The sequence below is a fragment of the Sceloporus occidentalis genome, unplaced genomic scaffold (assembly GCF_023333645.1).
Source record: "Sceloporus occidentalis isolate IW3139 unplaced genomic scaffold, rSceOcc1.0.p SCAF_1, whole genome shotgun sequence".
Classification (NCBI taxonomy): Eukaryota; Metazoa; Chordata; class Lepidosauria; order Squamata; family Phrynosomatidae; genus Sceloporus; species Sceloporus occidentalis.
Window position 1 is genome coordinate 70,128,175 of NW_028316981.1, and position 21,079 is coordinate 70,149,253.

Consider the following 21,079-nt stretch of genomic DNA (forward strand, 5'->3'; position numbering starts at 1 on the left):
AAATGATCAGACTTGGTCATAGCTAGGTTTGTATGTTTCATGAGAGCTGTAGCCCTACACAACTGGAGAGCAACAGGGTGGCCTTGGTTGTAATCATGCAGGGACCAGTTGCTTCTGAACTGCTGACAATAGAAAATAGAGAATTTACATTTGTTTCTGTCACACTCTGTGTACCTTTTATTCTAATAACAAAAATAATATATACCATTCCAGCTCTGAACAGCAAATGCCACTGTGCAACATTAATCTTGGATATTCCAAGTTTTTAACCAGAGAGTTAGGATCAGGATCCTTGAAGAACAGAAGTCAACATACTCCACTAGTAGCTAGCAGTGGGTAACTCCCAGGGACAAGATGATACCACCACATAAATTGTGTTATGCTGTGAAGATCTCACCAAAATCACTGATACTCCCTGTCAGCAGACCTTAAATAGGGTCACAGCCCAAACTTGAGAAACACTGAAACTGCATCTCACAAGATTTCTGGCTATGAAATCTCACAACACCAAACATTGTGAGATCTGTGGGAAAGGTTGCAATATCAGCATGAGCCGCTCTGTCCCTTCTGCTTCTAGTTAAGCCAGAGAGGGAACTCCCCTGTTGAGTGTCAGGGGAAACAGAAAACTATATGGTGGCAGTCAAAAGTAAAAAATAGTTATCATAGCAAAAGATCATGACTGGCTAGCATAATGGGAACATTGAACAGGAACACTCCAGTATGAAATAAATAAGGGCAGGATAATGAATGGTTCAGTCGGTGCAATTGCTACAGCTTCTCAATGGTCAGGGGCCCAGTGCTGAAGGAAAGTGGTGTCTTATTTCCTCTTCTTTCTCCAGTTGCTTTCCAGATGTTTCTCCTGAACATTTCCTGATGTTTTTCTTACAATCCTAATCTGGGTGTTACTTGAGCATTTGAGTAACAAATGCACAGGGTTCAGGATGTTGGACTCATCCAAGTTACAAGATGAAAACAGGTTCAAGTGTGAAGAGTTTTATGCTGCTTTCTCTTCTGCTGTGCAACAGATATTTTGCTTATTTATCTCCTTTCTTCACCACCCACCATGTGGCATAAAGAGGGCTCAATTTTTGGAACTGCTCCAGGACACCAACCACTTAAACCCAGCCTTTGTTGCTGGCTCCACATTGTCTATTGACCAAACTCATTTCTATCCTGCTTTTCTGTCTCAATAAGAAGCAGCCTGTGACGTGATGACACCAAAATGAAAACTGTAACTCACTACAACATACAAACTAATAACTAATCCCTCCCCAAGCTAAAAGATGGGTGATTTTATCAACAAAGTAGCAGCACATGAACCTGGGAGAATAATCAGGAATCCTTTCAGTTACACTGATGCCATTAGTTCCTACAAAGTAACTTTAAGCACTCTAATTGAAAGCAATCCCAATTTAATTCAGAAGCAAGATTTTTCTGCCACCAGCTCCATTGTTTTCATTTAGTTGTGTCAGTGAACAGAATCCCATTTTCTATGCCTCTTTTCTTTCTCCCTTTTTGAAAGGAGGCCTCCACAGCACTCCTTGTTGTTCCAGTAGGAACAGTTGTGAAATGAGCCCTTGAGCCCTTCGTCTGACCTCTGCTCTGCTCCCAGGCCTTTTGTATGTGTCTGCCAAGCATTTGTGCTCTGTTCCCGCCGAGTCTCTGATTGAAGGAAACGCGGCTGGAGTCTGGACTTGCGGCTGCTTGCCACTGTGAATGGTGGTGTCCCCTGGTGCCATCATTGTCTCAAGGTGTTTGAGCGCAATGCTCTGCTATAATTGTGAGATGTGGAGGGGGGGATGGAATCTTTTGCTGTGGGCCAGCTCTGCATGGAGGAGGCAAATCTTCAGGTGCCTGCATTTATCTTTCAGCTGAATTTATTCATTTCATACCAATCCCAGATTACTCCTTGTAGTCAGAAGAAAAGCACCAAGGATAAAGACACAGTTGTCTACATTCTCAGCCTTTCACCAGGCTCCTGGTGGTATCTTTGGTAGGTGATTCAGTTTCCCATTCTCTTTGTAAATGGTAGACGGATTCTCTTTAAATCCAAAGGAAAAGAAAAGATGAGCTTTCATAATTTCTGTCACTGGGAGGCAAAAGAGGATTTGCTAGCTATATAGTAAGATTATGCATTACTACTGCTAAATCTTCCCTACAGACCCCAGATCCTAACAGCCATGTATGAGCTTGCTTCCTCTGTTTTCCCACATATTGTGGTGGGTAGGTTTTCCAAAAAGCAATGCTACTCACCACCTCACAGTCTCTGTAGAAGACAAGAAGAAGCTTTATGAATAGTCACTAATTAAACACTTCAGCAGAATGGAACTTAAAGAATGGAGAGACAAGAGTCCATCTGGTCCCAGTATGAAAAAGATTAGGAACTGGATTTGTTATATGTTACACGTTAGTTTATTGTGAGAACTTAGTATGTTATTTGGTGAGCTTTGTTTGATGTATTTAAATTTAAATATATAAATTCAGTATATTTAGCTTATTATTATTATTATTATTATTATTATTATTATTATTATTATTATTGTTGCTATTATCATAATTATTAATATGACAACTAGTATCATGATCATGATCATTACTTTACTTAGGTGTTAGTAAGTTATGAGTTGTTTGTAGAAAAAGTTGTTTGCATGAAAGCTCATTTGAGACTTTTTGTAATAACTATGTGGTCAAAAGTAAAATAAAAATAATTTAAAAACAAAAATAATTAAAAAAACAAACAAACACCAAAAAGCAATCTTGCAGGGCAAATTTCCAAGTGTAGGTTTTGTTGTTGTTCACTTGCTTTTATAATAAGACAAAAGTGGTGCTTCAGTGTACTTTCACTCACCAAACCCACACAGACTTAGTGAGGACAATGGGAAGATTTCAGCTGATGGCAAAGGACACAAAGTAGGCAATCTGGTTCACTTAAGCCAGGATCAGAACTTAGATGCTGCTGCTTGTGCACTAAATTCAAAGCTCAGAAAAGTTACTTTATGAAAGTGGTGCATTTCATGATCTGTTATAAACTTTACCAGTAATGTGTGGATGTTACTTGTTACAGTGGTTAAAAATAACTTGTTGCATTACTTGCTGCTTTCAGTGGTGGCTGCTGATTCCCATGTCAGTGGAGCAGCAAATCCACTCAAGATTTTTATCCAGTTGCTGTCCAAGGTTCTGAACTTATTATAGGGATAAGGTTCAACAGCTTGGATATTGCCTAAAACCAGAGTGAATTCATAGTCAAGCTACAACTGGTTATGTGTTAGTTTTCATCATTACTGACCACAACAACCAAGCTGAGCATGGCAACAAACAAACAAACCTTGAGAAATTCCTGTCAAACAGCCACTATAAATGCTGTCTACTTTTACAAGTATCAAGATAAACTACACTGGCGACAATGTAGCTTGAAAGCAGCTGAGTGCATCCCCAAGATAATCAGAAAGGGAAAGGGAGGTGTTGTTGCACAAGGAGATACGGGATATCTCATTCCTCAAGTGTTTACACTTGTGTAATGGCAAGTCATCAACAGGTTTCCAGGCCTAGAAACAAGAACAGGAGTCTGCCTAGAAACAGCCTTAGGGCTGTTCAGCATTTTGCAAAGTTAAAGCCACTATCTCTGTGTAGACTGTAGACTGTGATATATCACAATGCTCATCCAAAACTTGCTGAAGTGGCCCCATGTATATTTTGACAGGAATGAGTGTGCCACCTAGGTCCACAGTGCTATGTGTAGCATAACTGCAGTTGGGTCAAGGCTTGAGGATATGAAGATATAGGTTTTTTCCCCCTTTTCTTTCATTTTTCTCCCTGGTAAAACAGTTTGTTATTGTTAGTTGCTTCCAAGCTGGTTCTGACTTATGGCAGCCTCTGTGAAGGAAGATATACAAAACATTCTGTCATTAACTGCCCTGCTCAGTTCTTGGAAACTCATGGCTATGGCTTCCAGAGATTAAAAATAGAAATACACAAAAACTAGCTGCAAAACACTTCCGTCTTTCTGGACATTCTATCTCAGACTTCTGAACATCAGTCCTTGAACAAAAACAAAATGAAACAAAACAAAAAAAGATTGGCAAGAGAATCAGCAGAATTGAAATTTCAATCCATCGGCAATGGCTTGAACAGAGACAATGGTTTTCTGGCACAATACACACATAACACAACTTAACAACCCAGCCGCATGAGAGCTCTCTTGGCCAGTTTATCACATTACCTTTCTGGTTTCCAGCTAGCATCACACTACATTCCAATAATTCTCACCACCATCTCTATGGTTACTACTCACCTTGGTTTTAGGCAACATCTTTCCTTCCATGTTTGTCCTACAAGGACCATAATTAAAACTCAACTTGTCACCTTATCATCATACCCACATGTTTTGCATTTCTGTTGTCAATCACACATACAACCAGCTCATTCATAGCTATAAAGGTCTGTTGCTAAGAACTTCACACCATGCATCTGATGAAGAAGACTTAAGGAGATTATCACATGTCATTTCCTGCCTGATTCAGGCATGGGCTGGGGACAGGCTTCAATGGATGAGAATGGGCAAAGCGTGGCTGGGGGGTGGCTTGTAGTCTTCCAGCGGCATCAGTGGCATTTTCCTGTGCGATAATACCCATTCTCACCCGTTCGAGCCTGTTTCCAGCCCATGCTCAGATCAGGTGAAAAATGACATGTGATAGTCTCCTAAATCTATGAAAGCATATGCTACCAACGTCTTTCTTTCTCTCCCTATCTCAAAGGTGATACAAGATCCTTTTCTATACTGATCCAGGGAAGTATGGCTATCCATTGGTTCTTTTTCTTCAACTTTCTTCACTGTCTAGCCATCAACCTCATTCACAGAAATAAAAAAGTGACATTAAATGTGTGACTAACAGAATATTCTAGTATTAAAAGAAGAACTAAAAGAAGAGCCATAAGAACTATGGGGCATTTTTGACCTCAAAAATGTCCTATAAGCCATATGAAACCATATGCTGCATGTTTTCCAGACTCCGCTTATAACTTCTAAGTGATTGGTTCCCTGACTCCAGGCCTAATCACAGGTTGGAATGCCTTGAAATTCTGAGAGTTGAAGACCAACAATATCGGAGGGCCCAAGTTTGGGAGTAGTTGGTCTCAGCAGTACTAGAGCAAAAGCTCTTCAAAGTCATCTCCCCTCAACAGCAGTCATCAAATTTATAAATATAAAATATATCCCAGTGGCCTTTTCCAGACCATTTTATTCCAACCTTAACATTCTTTATGGTTTGAACACAAAACGTCCTAATACTGTATATGCTGCCACATTCTGCAAGATTCCTTCAAATGCAGGCATTCTGCTGCCTGCCAAACCATACTAAAAATAACAGCATTGTTTCTGTTTCCAATGGAGTGGCTATCTTTTATAAAGATGGTATGTCAATTTGGGAAATGTTGTAGTATCTTTTAAATCTTTTATCCACATTTCATGAGTGATGCAGTCGTCATTCACCTAGAGATAAGTGATTAACTTTTGAAGAAAATATTGCTATGCAGGAAAAATGGATACACCGACTTATGCAACTTAGCATAAATATATTTTGCTATTAATGGATAACAAAATAAATGAAGCAGACTTCTTCTTTTTTCTTTGTCTATCACACTTCCTGCAAAAAGAACTCAGTGGGATTTATAAGCCCTGTTAAGGCCAAATTACATAAGATGCAAAATTTCCAACTCCATCAAGTCTCTCTCTCTCTCTCTCTCTTTGTGTGTGTGTGTGTGTGTGTGTACGTGTGTGCTTGCACATACATCTACCAGGTGTGGATGGTGCAGCCACTCACTCACAAACCAAAGGTTGTGAGTTCAATACTAGCCAAGGGCTCAGGCTCGACTCAGGCCTGCATCCTTCCAAGGTCGCTGGAATGAGTACCCAGCTTGTTGGGGGCAATTAGCTTACAATTGTAAACCACTTAGAGACTGCTTAGGTGGTATTAAGTGGTATATAAATGAAGCTGCTGTTGCTTTGCTAAAGCAGATATGCTTCCAAAAATGACATGAAATACTCAGTTGTGCTCCTAGGGGTACTGCTGGCATTTTTCCAGAGGCAAAAAGATGGTTTTAGAACTGGATTAATGTGACCCCAAAGGCCTTGGAGCCATCTGTGGATGACGTTTGCCAATCGCTGAATTAATAATACCACACCCTTGCAAAACTAACTAAACTAAGGGTTACAGTTAGCAAGTAAATCATTACCTTCAGTTATTTATTTTCAAGTTGTGTCTTGTGGCTTTGTGTTCCTGGAGTGGAACGCCTTTCAGACTTCCACTGCCCAGTCTCTCAACTGGTGTGTGCCAAAGTTGCTATTTTTCCACTGCACCTAGTGAATTCAAGATATCACATTTTAATCATGGATCTCTTCTAACAGTAATTTGGCACTTAAAATGATACTCTTTCATTTCTTCTTTATTGCCACTGGGTAGGTCTAGGAGGAGAAAAGGGGAGCTACACAGGTGTTTTACACAATAAACACATGCAGTAATAAAGATTTAACAACCTGGGCAGTCGTTTGGCAAAGACAGATATATTGACTCCATGTGTACATGTGAGGGGAAGTGTGCCCCTGTTAAATATATACAGTAGAGAATCCACCAAAACATTTCCCCACTGCTAAGGAGGCTATCACATGGGGGAAAATGTGGAGTTTAAACAGTGATTAACCTGTGAAAACTGTGCAATTGACATTAAAACCTGATGAAATTAAGCCAAGAGCCATTATCCTGTGAATAACCAGGGAATAACCAGGCAATAAACAGCAAAAAGTCGTTCAAAGGAAAATCCCATGAATGAGTTTTTGCTGTTTCCTGCCTGGTTATTCGCGGGATAATTTCACTTTAATCATGTTTCATCTTGATGTTGTGTGAAAACCATTAGCGCAATTGCAGGATTATCACGGGTTGTTGTTGTTGTTGTTAATTGCCCTTGAGTCGATCTTGACCCATGGTGACCCTGCTGATGAGGCATCTCCAAGACCCTCTGTCCTCCACTGCTCTGCTCACCTCCCGCAAACTCATACTCATGATCTCTTTCATAGAGTCCATCCATCTTGCATACATCCTTCCTCTTTCTACTTCCCTCTACCTTCCCTAGCATTACTGTTTTTTCTAATGATTCATGCCTTCTCAGGATGTGTCCAAAGTATGACAACCTGAGTTTTGTCATCTTGGCTTCTAGGTAGATTTCTGGCTTGATCTGTTCCAGGACCCATTTGTTGTCTTTTTGGATGTCCATGGAATCCTTAGCACTCTTCACCAGCACCGCATTTTGAATGAATTGATTTTCTTCCTATCCTCCTTAACTGTCCAGTTCTCCTATCCATATTGGCAATAGGGAATACAATGGTTTGCACGATTCTAGCTTTTGTGCTCAGTTGTATATCCTTGCATTTAAGGATCTTCTTTAGTTCTTTCATAGCTGTCTTTCCCATTCTTAATCTTCTTCCAATTTCCTGGCTGCAATCTCCATTTCTATTAATGTTTGCTCCTAAGTATGAGAATTCTTTTAATATTTCTATTTCATTGTTGTCTATTTCAAATTTGTGTAGGTTCTCTGTGGTCATTATTTTTGTTTCCTTTATGTTCAAAAATAGGCCTGCCCTTTTCTTAGTAATTGTTCGAGGTCTTTGAGGTTTTCTGCAAGTATTATGGTATTATCTCCGTATCTCAAATTGTTGATATTCCTTCCTCCTATTTTCACTCCTCCTTCTGTGTCCAAGCCTGCTTTTCTTACAATATGTTCTTCATATAAGTTGGAAAAATTGGGTGATAACATGCAGCCTTATCTGACTCCTTTTCCAACTGGGAACCATTCTGTTTATCCATGTTCTGTTCTGACAGTAGCCTCTTGTCCTGAGTACAGATTCCTCATCAAGACTATCAGATGGGTTGGCACTCCCATGTCTTTAAGGGCATTCCATAGTCTTTCATAATCTATACAGTCAAAGGCTTTGCTGTAGTCTATAAAGCACATGCTGATTTTCTTTTTAAATTCCCTGTTGTGCTCCATTAGCCAGTGTATGTTTGCATTGTGGTCCCTTGTGCCTCTTCCTTTCCTGAACCCTGCTTGGAGCTCTAGTATTTCTCTCCCCATGTACGGTTCGAGTCTATGTTGTAGAATTTTGAACATAATTTTGCTTGCATGGGATATTAGTGCTATGGCCCTATAGTTGCTTATTCATGGGATAATAGTGCTTTGAACACAACATCATGTGAAAACCATTAGCACAATAAATTAAGATAATGCTAGTTTTAATGTGATGGTCTAGATCCTTTGTAAAACAGGTAGCGCATACTGCTCTGCCCATACAGTCCCCTGTCTGTCACTGTATCTCTCTGGCTTTTCTTCGCGAACGAAGATTCAGGAATGACTCATCCTGTGCTTTCTACAACTACGTTGATGACTAAAAAGGCCAATCTGAGATTAACAAGTCCGGTTGCAGAAAGCACAGCAGAAAGTCTCCTAAGGTAGTGTTTCCGGGTTGTGGTTCTGTCTGCGCTGTCATTTCTCTTCGAGACTTGTTCGGCGTGAGCTTTCAAGAAAGGCTGCAGCATCGTGGATAGTGTGTCTCCATGCCTCCCAATGCGAGGCCAGGGCGAACCATTGTTGGTGATCAATTTGGCTGAGCCTGAGATGTTGTTTCAGGGAGTCCTTGTATCTCTTCTTTGGAGTGCCCCTCTTACACTGACCCGTGGTGAGTTCACCATAGAATACTATTTTTGGGAGGCGATGGTCCTTCATCCTAGAAATGTGTCCTGCCCAGCACAGCTGCGTCCTCAGTAGCATGGCCTCAATGCTAGTGATCCCTGCTTGCTCAAGGACAGCAACATTTGTCACATAGTCAGTCCAGTGTATATTTAGAATTGTGTGTAAACAGCACTGATGGAAGCATTCGAGATGTCGTAGGTGTTGGCGATAGGTGACCCATGTTTCAGACCCATAAAGGAGAATAGACAGCTCTATACACACTGATTATTGTGCTTCCCCTCAAGTGTTTGTTACTCCAGACTATTTTGTGAAGCCTTCCAAATGCACTATATGCCTTTGCTAATCTGTGATCGATCTCTTTATCAACCTTGGCATCTGAGGAGATGATGCTTCCCAGGTAGGTGAACTGCTGGATGGACTTAAGTACAGATGTGCCTACAGTGATGTGGGGATGGTAGTGTTTTTCCTGTGGTGCAGGCTGGTAGAGAATTTACGTTTTCTTCAGACTGACTTCCAGCCCAAAGAGCTCTGCATCTGTAGCAAAATAAGATGTTAGGCGCTGCAGAGCTGCTTTCGTATGGGCAATGAGGGCAGCATCGTCAGCAAAAAGCAGCTCATGGACTGGACAGTTTAGAGTCTTAGTGCGAGCCCTGAAACAGCTTAAGTTAAACAGGCTACCATTAGTATGGTAGCATATATAAATGCCGTTTTCTTCTTTGAGATCTACCGTAGCCCTTTGGAGCATCATGCTGAAGAAGATTGTAAATAAAGCTGGACCGAGAACACAACCTTGTTTCACACCATTACTTATTAGAAAGGGCTCCGATAGAGCGTTGCCATATCTGACTTGACCTTGATGGCCTTCATGTAGCATGATGATCATTTTGAGGAATTTGAGGGGGCATAGTAGTCATTCCAGGATCTGCCACAGACCTTTTCTACTCAGTGTCAAAGGCTTTGGTGAGGTTGACAAATGTTACCATTGAGTCCTTTGTTCTGCTCTCTACATTTCTCTTGCAGTTGTCTAAGGGCAAATACCATATCTGGAGTGCTCCTATTAGCTCTAAAGCTGCATTGGCTTTCAGGAAGAAGTTCCTCTGCAATAGCAGGAACTAATCTGTTCAGGAGTATCCTTGCAAGGATTTTCCAGAGATGGAGAGCAGTGTTATACCTTGATAGTTTGAGCAATCCGATTTTGCTCCTTTTTTTCTTATACAGGGTGATGATAACTGCATCTCGGAGATCTGATGGCAGTTCACCTTTTTCCCAGCAACTCACAAGGAGCTCATGGAATTTAGCATGGAGTACATGACCTCCATGTTTCCAAGCTTCAGGTGGAATTCCATCAATCCCGGCTGCCTTACCTTTTTTCATCTGCTGTATGGCCTTAAGGGTTTCTTCCAAAGTGGGGGCTATGTCCAATCCATTTTTCATCGGTTGTTGTGTCATATGTTGAATAGCTGAGTCTTGGACTACTTGGTTGGCACTAAAGGGGCTTTGGAAATGTTCAGCCCATTGGTTCAGAATGGAAGCTTTATCTGTAATTAGTGTTTGACCATCTGTACTGTATAGGGAGCTTTGGACCTGATATGTAGGTCCAAACACTGCTTTAAAAGCTTTGTAAAATCCTCTGGAATCACCCAGATCTGCACAACGTTGTGTCTTTTCTGCTAAATTGATCCATCACTTGTTCTGAATGTCTCTGAGTTTTTGTTGGAGTTGACTACATGCAAGGCGAAAGGCTGCTTTTTTTACATGGCAGGATGGCTGGGCAAGGTGTGCCTGGTGAGCAGTTCTCTTCTTTGCCGACAGCTCCTGGATCTCTTGGTTGTTTTCATCAAACCAGTGTTGATTTTTCTTGAGGGAGAATCCTAAGGATTCTTCCGCAGATTGCAGGATGCTGTTTTTGATATGTTGCCAAAGCGCTGTAGGAGAAGAGTCTACAGGATGGTCTTCAAGTTTTGTTTGCAAATTTGCCTGGAAGTTGTCTCTCATGGCAGCTTGTTAATAATAATAAATAATAATAATACTGTTTATAATAGTATATAAACATCATAAAAACATTCCAAAATTAAAAACACAATAAAACCACAGAGAATAAAAACCATGGCCAAAAGACAGAACTAGCAGGAAAGCAGCGTATATGATGGGGAACAGATGTCAAGACACATGGGGGAAAGCCTGTTGGAAGAGATAGGTCTTAAGTTTCTTCCTAAACAGGTCAAGGGAGGTAACAGAGCAGAGCTCGTCGGGAAGAGAGATTGTTGACTTGGAATCTCCTCTTTAGGATGCCACCCCTCTTAGGTTTAAACTTAAAATTAAGATTTAGTTTACATCTTATGAGGCGATGATCTGTTTGACATTCTGCACTGGGCATCACTCGGGTATGACAGACATCGCAAATATTTCTCTGGTGCACTAGGATATGCTCAATGAGGTGCCAGTGCTCGGATCTGGGATGCATCCAGGTTGTCTTCAAACTATATTTCTGCTGAAAGATAGTGTTTGTAATATTCAACTGCTGTTTTGCACAAAACTTTAGCAGGAGGCGTCCATTATCCTTACAGTCTCCAACATCATGCTTGCCTAAGGCGCATTACAGACGGCCCAGAAGGGACAGTCTTGCGCCGCTGCTGGTTGCTGCATCCGGGAACCGCAGCATCCAAACTGCGCGGTTCCCAGATGCAGCAAAGAAGGAGCGCAAAAATCGCGCTCCTTCCTGGGCCCCGGAAGAGATGCCGTGAGGCGCTAGTCATGCACTCGCGGTGTCACTTCCGCCGCGTGACGTGCGGATGCAGAGTGTCCGCTACATTAAAATGGCGGCGCCCATCTGTATGCGGCGCCGCCATTTTGACGTAGTCATTACACGTGAGGGGCAAGGAGTGTCAGGAAGCGCCGCCCCTCGCGCGTGATGACGGCGCCTCATGGGCCTGTCTGTAACGCGCCTAAAACACCTTTCCAGGCTTCAAAGTTCTTTCCTACTCTGGCATTGAAGTCACCAAGGATAATGATTTTGTCTTCTGCAGGGACTTTCTGTATAAGGTGGTGTAGGTCTGAGTAGAATTTGTCTTTCTCCACAGGGTCGGCTTGCATAGTTGGGGCATATATACTGAAGAGAACAAAGTGGGAGACGTAAGGAGATAATGCGATCAGAGTGTCCTGTTGGCAAGGTTTCAAGTTTGGAGGCAATGGAATTTTTCATCATAAAGCCTACATCTGAAATATGTTTTTCAGTTTTGGGTTTACCTGACCAATAGAATGTGTAGCCAGCACCGTGTTCTTTAAGGCTGCCTTCCTTGTGGAGACGAACTTCACTAAGAGCAGCGATGTCAATGTTAAGTCGTGACAGTTCATGGGCTATTAAAGCAGACGTCCACTGTCTGCAGAATCTTGCATAGTTCTGATGTTCCAGCATGCAAGCGTTAGTCTATTTGCACCTTTGGAGGCTGGTGTGTGCCTTTGTCTCTTTGTCTTTGTTTGACCGCATCAGAAGATGCCCGTTGGCCGCGGCTAGCCAACCGGGTTGTTGGGTATGAGCTTTCTTTAGGCCACCTTTTCTAGGCCCCTCTCCATATGGAGCAAGCAGTGCTCTCCTTAAAAAGGCTGCTTGGTCATTCAGGATGCTGCCGAACAAGACTGTCATCCCCAGTCAGTCTCAAGCGACCAAAGTCCTGAACCGCCTGCATGCAAGGTTGGGTCTGCGGCTTCCAGTGCATCTTTACACCTGCCGTTTCATCCCTTGCCTATCGCTACAGGGCTTTTTCGGAAGTTGGATGTATCCTTCGAGCCTGTGCAATGGATTTTTCTGGTGGAGCGCAGCATGCACAGAACTGGCCTCACCCTTTAAACCAGAGGTTCGTCTGCTGAGGCCTTGACAAGCATGGATGGTAGCAGCGAGGTCCTCGGGTCGTAGGTTTGATTGGAGTTTCCTTCTCTTAGATGGTTGACCTTACAGGGTTAGATGAGCACCATCTGCCCAGGTTTGGGATTAGAGTTTTCCTTCTCCTAGGATGGTTGCCATAAGGCTAGAGAGCCCATCCTGCCCTTTGGCGCTCTTGGTCAGACCCTTCAGTTGTGACCTGTCTGGCATGGGAGGCCCTATCGGTGGCTATTATACCACCGCCAGCATAGCTCACAATTTCATTAGGGTACGCAAGCCTCTCCCCCACGACAAGGGGGCGTCAATGGAGAGGGTCATTGTATATTTCTATGGATAAAGCACATAAGGGGATAACCTCTAGTCCTTTGTGTCCCATCCAAATCTTTTAAGACCTTGGAGGATTTGCTGCTGCTGCTTCTTACTGGTGGAGAAGGAAGGAAGTGACAAGTCAGACAGGGAAGTACCAGTTTGTCGTGACTCAGAGGGGGAAGGAAATGGGAGTATGCTCACAGATAACGTGCACCCTCCAATCCTGTTCCTTCAGAGTTATATTGTCTGAACTGCATCCCCTCATTCTTCTTCTCATTTGAGAAGACCTTATAAAGAGCAGCAGATACTTCTAGTGCTTGACTGCTATGGCAGGGGTGGAGTGACGTTTTGGAGGTTGCTACAGAAAAGCACTTTATGCTTAATCAAAAAAGAGACATACTTGTGGCATACTTATGCATATGTATGTCACTCACAGGAATCTGGCTACTGACTCCAATTTGTATGTGGTGTGTCCTTTAAATATGCACACTACAGAAACCATCCATACATTTCACCATTGGTAACAGAACATTGGTTTAGATAAAGTTTTCCCTCGCTTCAGGCAACTGGGCAATGAGGAGATCAAAGCCTGTTCTACAGGCTTGGCAGGTTTGTTGTTGTAAATGTCAAGGTCATGAGGAAAATATGCTTTATCATTCATGATCTTTGCAACTCATGTTGGTGATTAGAACAACTAATCTTCTCATCAGTTGCTGAACAATTAAGGTTTTGTTTCCTACCTTGTTGAACAAGTACATCTACATGGCACATAATTCACCTCCAGCACATAAACAAGTGATAATGATTTTGCAGTTCATGGTTTTATTGCCACAAAAATGAGCATCTTCTGAAGTTAGTTGAGTCATGAATCAGGATAGAGTCTTCCATTGTTGTAGCCCAGATCTGATCATACATACCAGGTTTGTTCCAAAATGTCCATGGACAAGATTTTAACAGTTTTAATCTTTTGAACTGTTTTTAACTTGCTAAAAAATTTAATATGCTTTTCACTGGTGTCCAATGTGCTCCCAAGCTCATTTAAAAGTGATGGTGTTGACTTACATAGCCCTAAACAACTTGGGATCAGAATATCTAAAAGACTGTCCTCTCCCATATGAATCTGCCAAAATTTAACATCTTCAGAGTAGGTCCTGTTGTGTGTCCCAACACCTCATAAAATTACACTGGACTGTACACATAACAGGGCCTTCTCTGTAGCAGTACCTCAACCATGGAAGTCTCTACCCAAGGAAGTTAAGCTGGCTCAATCTCTTTAAGCTTCTGGTGGGCAGCCAAAACAGTGCTGTTTCAGCTGTTTCAGAACTGGATTCTGAAACTGGGTTGTTTTTAGACTGCTTTTAGGGTTTTTAGAGTATGTATGTGTGTGTGGAGGAGTTGCAAACACCTCACATACGTAATAGAAAGGCTATATGTGTTGTCAATGTAAGCAGAGTACAAAAACACAAGATACATTTGTGTGGAAATACACTTTTGAGAGTAGTTAAAAAAAACTAGAAAGAGTTGGTTCTTATAGAAGGGGGGCAGGGAGAAGGGAGTGCCTCAAAAGCAAACAGGCCTATGTGACTTTCTCAAGGGCAACAAATGAGACCAAAGCTAGCTGTTATGTCTCACAACCCTTTCACACAACACAGTTAGGACATTACAATTTCATGTTAATTGCCATGGCTGCACCCTATAGAATCCTGGGATTTTTAGTTTACTGATGCAGTAGAGGAGCTCTCTGGTTGATAATTCTAAATTTACCTCCTAAAACTGTCAATCCATGACTCCATAGGATGAAACCATGTCAACTGAAGTGGAATCATAGTGCTATAATTGTGTAGTGCGACTCTCAGACTGGTCGTCACATGTATTGTGAGTGCAAGAGAGGCTATCGGCTGCTTAGCACAAACAGAAGTAGAAAAGGAAATTTAGGATGGGGAGTGCCACTCCCAGAATACCACAGCCAAAAAGTAACTTTTCCAAACTCTGGACATAAGGGATTGCAAAATATTTATTAAGAACAAAACCCTCTCCTCTTCACCCCTCCCTGCAAGTGCAAAGTAATTGGAACAATGCATTTCACAATTAGATACTGATTATATCCGGAAGTAATATTCCATTTTGAGCAATCAGAGAGCAGGCATGCTGTCCCTGCTTCTATTAAACACATCTCTACTGCTGCACTTTCACGCTTCATTATCAATGCTATTTTAAAATCTGGTTTGCAGTGTGTTTGATTTTCACAGAAAATTAAGCTTGAACCCCAAAGGAAGGTTATTACATTGCCCTTGGTTGTAGCTGCCCTGTTATTAGAGTTTAGTAATAGTAATCACCCCATACCTCCCTTGTATGGGGATAAAATAGATTTATTTTATGCATAAAGCATCATGAATAAGTTTTCAAGGGCTGCTAATTGGAGCCCATTGCCTTCTGTCAGCATAGTAATGAGTAACCACACTAGCCACTACTGAGCATACACAGGTCACTTCCACACCTAAGGCATTTAGTGCTTGCAGAGCCCTTACTTTTCTACAATCAGCTGAAAGTAAAGTTAAAGCAGTGGTTCTGTATAGGGCTTTATATGGTGCCATATTTATCCAGTAAAGGCCAAGATCTTCTAATAACATGTACTCAAGAGATCAGTCTTATTCAGCAATGTCCCCCTGCCACATGAATTTGAAACTTCCTCCATGGCATTTTCCTTTCTGATAACAAGTTACTAATACATTGCTCACTTAAGCCAGTTCCGTACAGGAGAAGGAGCTCAAATAGCTTTCTTGCAATACTTTCCCACTTTTTAATGCAAAATACAGGTTGAGTCTCCCTTCTCCAGAATTCTGAAATCCAAAATATTCCAAAATCCAAAACTTTTTTCATGGGTGGCTGAGATAGTGACACCTTGTTCAGCACACCCCAACTCTGTTTCATGCACAAAATTATTTAAAATTATTATGTATAAAATTACACTCAAGCTATGTGTATAAGGTGTATATGAAACATAGATGAATTTCATGTCTAGACTTGGGTCCCATCTCCAAGATATTTCATTATGTACATATATGACAATACAGGCATTCTAAAATAAAACACACATGCACACATCAAAAACCCCAACCAAAAACCTCTGGTGCCAAGCATTTTGGCCTGTATTGCAAAACATTAATGCAGTTGTAATGCAATGTGGGCTAAGTCATTCCTTTCCCGGTATAACTGTATTTTTAAAAATTATTTTGGCTGTTGAAGAGGGGAAAAGATATTGGAAGATGAATGCAAGTGCTGAAGGAAGGTGGGTTAGCCTCCCTAATCTCAACTTCTACCAATGGAGTGAAATCACAACATTTTGCCTGCACTGCGTATATGGAGGAGAAGGTTAAAGACAACTTGTGGTTTTCATATCAATGGATAATGAATTCATATCACATTTTACAATGGCTCCCTCACATTCGTTGGGGTTAGGGGTGAAGACACCCGTGAATGTGTAAAAATTTCAAATTAAAAAAAAAACCCTATTATTTTTATCTGGGAGAAAACTTCTATAGAAATCTCCAGGTTCTTCAGTGCATGGTCAACATCTGCCAGAAGATGATCATAGAATCATGCTGGAGGACCTAAAAATACCTAGAGAAGTGTTTTCTCTAGGAACATCTAGGCTCTCCAGCACAACTCTGTGGTTAACATCTGGTAGAGTTGTGATGGAGGAGCTAGAGATTCCTGGAGATAACATATCAATCAAAAAAGCAGATAATCAAATCCGCAAGAGTCAAATCCACAAATGTGGAGGGTCAACTATAGGGTGAACTTTAAAAGAGCTATCCAAAATGATGAAACTATTTCCAGAAACTAATGTGTATATTTAAAAAACAAAACTTGTGTGTGTGTTTATGAGAGAGAGAGAGAGAGAGAGAGAGAGAAAAGAAGGAAGGGAGTTAGACTGTGAAATTGGAACTGGAAGTTGCTTTGTCTTCAGGCAAACAATACATTCTATGCCTGTCTACACAGGAGTAAGCATCACTGAACATAATGATACTTCTGTCTGAGTAGACACATATAGGATTGCATTGTCTCTGGTCATTTAAACATAAATTAACTTTATGTAAAAGACTGGTACTGAAATATCATCTTAAAACAAGACAATTCAGGAGGATTTTTATAAACATTTGGGGCTGAAAATAAACTATGAGAAATTTAAGTTATTTTCCATCAAAACCTCAAAAGCAGAATGGAAGCAAACCCAATCTAGATCAGGTTGCTTTTAAATAATTACTCAAGCCGCCAAACTCTTAATTGCTTTTAAAATAATAATAATAATAATAATAATAATAATAATAATTTCTTACCTACCTCTCCCCATGGATCGAGGTGGTGAACAACAACAATGTACAGATAAAACACATCAGTTAAATTACACATCAGTTTTAAATGACAAATAGTATATACACGTATTAAAACAACTCATAGTTAAAATTTATAATTTTAAATTCACAATTTAAAAATCATTTGGATAAACCTGCCAGAAGAGACTGGTCTTCAGTGCTGCTGTTTTAAATTTGGGCAGCATATTCAGCTGTCAAATCTCTTCCAGTAGGTCATTCCACAGTCTAGTGGCAGCTGAAGAAAAAGTCTTCTGGCTGACAGTTGCCAACATAGTCTTGGCTGACTGGAGTAAATGTTCACCAGAGGACCTGAGTGTATGGAGTGGATTGTATGGGAGGAAGTGATCCTCTAGATAACCTGGACTCAAACCATGTAGGGTGATTTTAATATTGGAGTAACATGATCACTCCTGGATGTCCCGGTAATTAATTTGGCTGCCATGTTTTGAACTAGCAGAAGTTTCTGAACTTGGTACAGAGCCCAGTGTACATCAAATTGCAAAAGTATAACCTTGAGGTTACCAGTACATGCACTACCATCTTTATGTCCTCCAGCTTTAGGTAGGGGTGCAGCTGTCATATCAGTTGAAGTTGATATTAAGCACTCCTGGCTGTCGCATCAACCTGTCATGGTCATGTTCAGTCATGGAAACCCACTGGGTGATCTTAGGAGAGTCACACATTCTCTGCCCCAGAAAACCCTATGATAGGTTTGCCTTAGGGTTGCCATAAGTCGGAAATGATATGAAGCTGCACAACAACAGCTCCATAAAAAAAGAGGGGAAAAAAAAAACCAAAGGGCCCAAACAGAATTAAAAGAATGTCAGTAAAAATGATTGTCAAGTGGGGCACAGTATAATGTACTATCAAAAGATGTGTAGAGAAACACAACAGTAGTTGGAAAAATAACTTTGCACACTTTACATAAAAGAAGATTCAACATCTTCCCCCTCCCACCCCTTAGTTGAGTTGCTGGGCTATTATCCATAACCTGTCAACATTACAGACATATTACACTTTTCCAGGAAAAGGAAAAAGAAAAAAGAAAGAAAGAAAGGCAAGCTGTAATGAGTTCTTGCTCACAGATGTAAAAGATCTGAAACACCCACAGAACAGAGAGAGGAGGGACTTCTGGAATACATTGGCTAAAATACAGCATAGGCTTGTTTAATGTCCAAGGGAACGGCGTGTACCCTGGGGTCTTACAGTGGTCAGGGCGATGCATTCCCTTTCATAAGAGTGCCTGGACACTAGGTTTGGATTTTGTCTGTAGAGTTGCATAATGTCTTTTCCATTTTTAGTTGGCTGATTCTAGGTTTGTGGAGAGGTCTGGAGACCACATATTTTACTGTGAAAACTTTGGCTCATATAACATTGCAAAACCTTATTTCCTGCCACAATACTGTATTTTAACAGATGGGAGGGGAGCTGCTTTTTTTAAAAAAAGAAAAAATTAACTCCTTTTTCATTTTTCCATATATTCTCCCAAACTGGCAGTTTAACCCCCTCAAAGAACAGTGGAATGTTCATTTACGGGAAGGCCCTGTGAATCAGGAGCACTCTATAAATCCTTTCCAGAAATAATGTGAAAGCTGGTTAAACAATAATACCAAGGGACCCGACACCCCCCAACTCCCCCACTCCCATTCAGCCATGGAATGTATTCTTGGATCCTTAATCCATACAGAGCAAATGAAAATATTTAACGCATAACCTGATCATAAAACAAAGATTCACTTTTGCTGTGACCTTAGGCTCCAGCTGGAACAGATCAAATGAAAGTCAGTTTTGAGGCCTAATTTAAGAAATAGTGGAAGCACTAAATTGGAATTTGAGAAGTTAATGGGGATCATCAAGGTTTGATAGGATGGATAAGTGACTTGGTCTTCAATGGACCTGGGTTCTCTTCATGTAATACACACAGATTTCTAGAGCAGTATTGGCCTTAGTTGAAAATTGTGGTTACTACATCATTGTTTCTGTTATGAATATTACAGAGATAAAATCCATACATGATTTCAGCCCTCTGCTGGGCATGGCTGACCATACCATTAGGCAGTAGTGTTACTCTTCTCCTTAGGGTGTCACTTGGTGAGGTCCACATCCCTCACGCCCCCTAATGAGCCCCCCATCCATCTCAGATCATGTGGAGCTTGTCTCCTTACTGTTTTCTGTCACACAAAGCCAACAACTTCCATGGAAAGGGACCTATGGGATCTTTTTGTCCTGCATGCCAAAATAATTTGGCCAGTGTTGGCTACTATGACTAATATCCAACTGTGAGATTCTGCTAGCACAAAGAACAATTCATCCACATACCCTTTATTCCAGATTATGCACAAAAGGAGGCAATTCTGAGCAGTTTCCAGTTGTAGAAGCAGTTCTGCAATGCAGTGTTAAAGTTCACAAAATATGCAAATTGTGTAAGTTTTCCAGTTCCCCAAAACTCTACATCAGGCTAAATGATACCCTCCAACATTTCATAGATGAAAACTAGGATATGTGTGGTCAAACAACATCAGTAGTCAAGATGGTAAGATATATTCATGACGAAGAATATACTCAATAGAAACTGTCTGCTTTTGCCCAAGCCTACTGAAAAGATATGGGATTTTGCCCCATCCTTGCCCCATTCCTTGCTACTATTACTATTTATTACTTTACTATTTAATCTGATGAAATGATCTGGGGAACCTTGCACAATTTGTAACTCTATAGTTACAAATTTATACAAACATATTGCTCACCTGAGTGTTTAGGATAAGCATGGGCAACTGCATGGGGAGCATTGCCCCCTAGCTCCCCATCTGGCTGTATTCCCTAGTAAGCCCCCAAACCTCCATGTTTTGGACGGTGTGGAACCCACCATTATATCCAACCAATCTGAGAGGGAGTGTTCATAACCAGACTGAGAAAGATGAAATGTGTTCCAAGGAGGGTAATCCACTTTTCTGGTCCTCAGGGTGAGGGTACCCCAGGGTAAGATTACTGCCTTAAAAAATATGCGTACATGTAGTTTACAATGTTAGACTTGTATTTTATTTTAATGTTGTACTTGTAGCTATAATTGATGCTTGATGCACCATTACTTGATCACATCACAAGGGGTCATCTCTAGATCTCACATTTTGGCCCTGAAATTTCAGGACCTGGTATAGTCCTGATCTGGCAACCCTAACCATGTATGAGAATATACATACCAACAATAAAGAGCATGCACAGGTATTTAGTATCTGATAAATCGTGAGTAATGCCAGTTATTGTTTGAAGCTACCAGTTTATAAAATGTCATACTGAAATTATCAATGAATGCCAACAAGTCTAAAAACATTTGAATTGTAAGTTTGAAATTCTACATTCAAAATGCAAATTTGCCTATTGCATTGAAATGTGTTTCTTGTCAATTTAAATGTCACATCTGGAAATTTCAAATGTGTGCAGAATTTCAGGTGTCTGCAGGTTTTAATTCCAGCTGTCCTTTTCAGGTACTGTTCTACTCAGTTTGACTATGACTATTTTCTATGTTGCTGGGCTCTTTTCACCAGTCACAAGATTTTCATCAGCTGGGATAAAATTCTATCCATGGAGGGGAGGTGGCGATGCAGACTTGGCTGAAAAGGGTCACATGTGATTAGAAAGCCTGCTCCACCAACAGGCTACTGATAACTTGCATTTATATATTTAGCAATAACATTTACATTTGTATACCGCTTCATACTGAACTAAGTAGTCTCTAAATGCTTTACAGCAGGCGTGGGCAGCCCCCGGCCCGCGG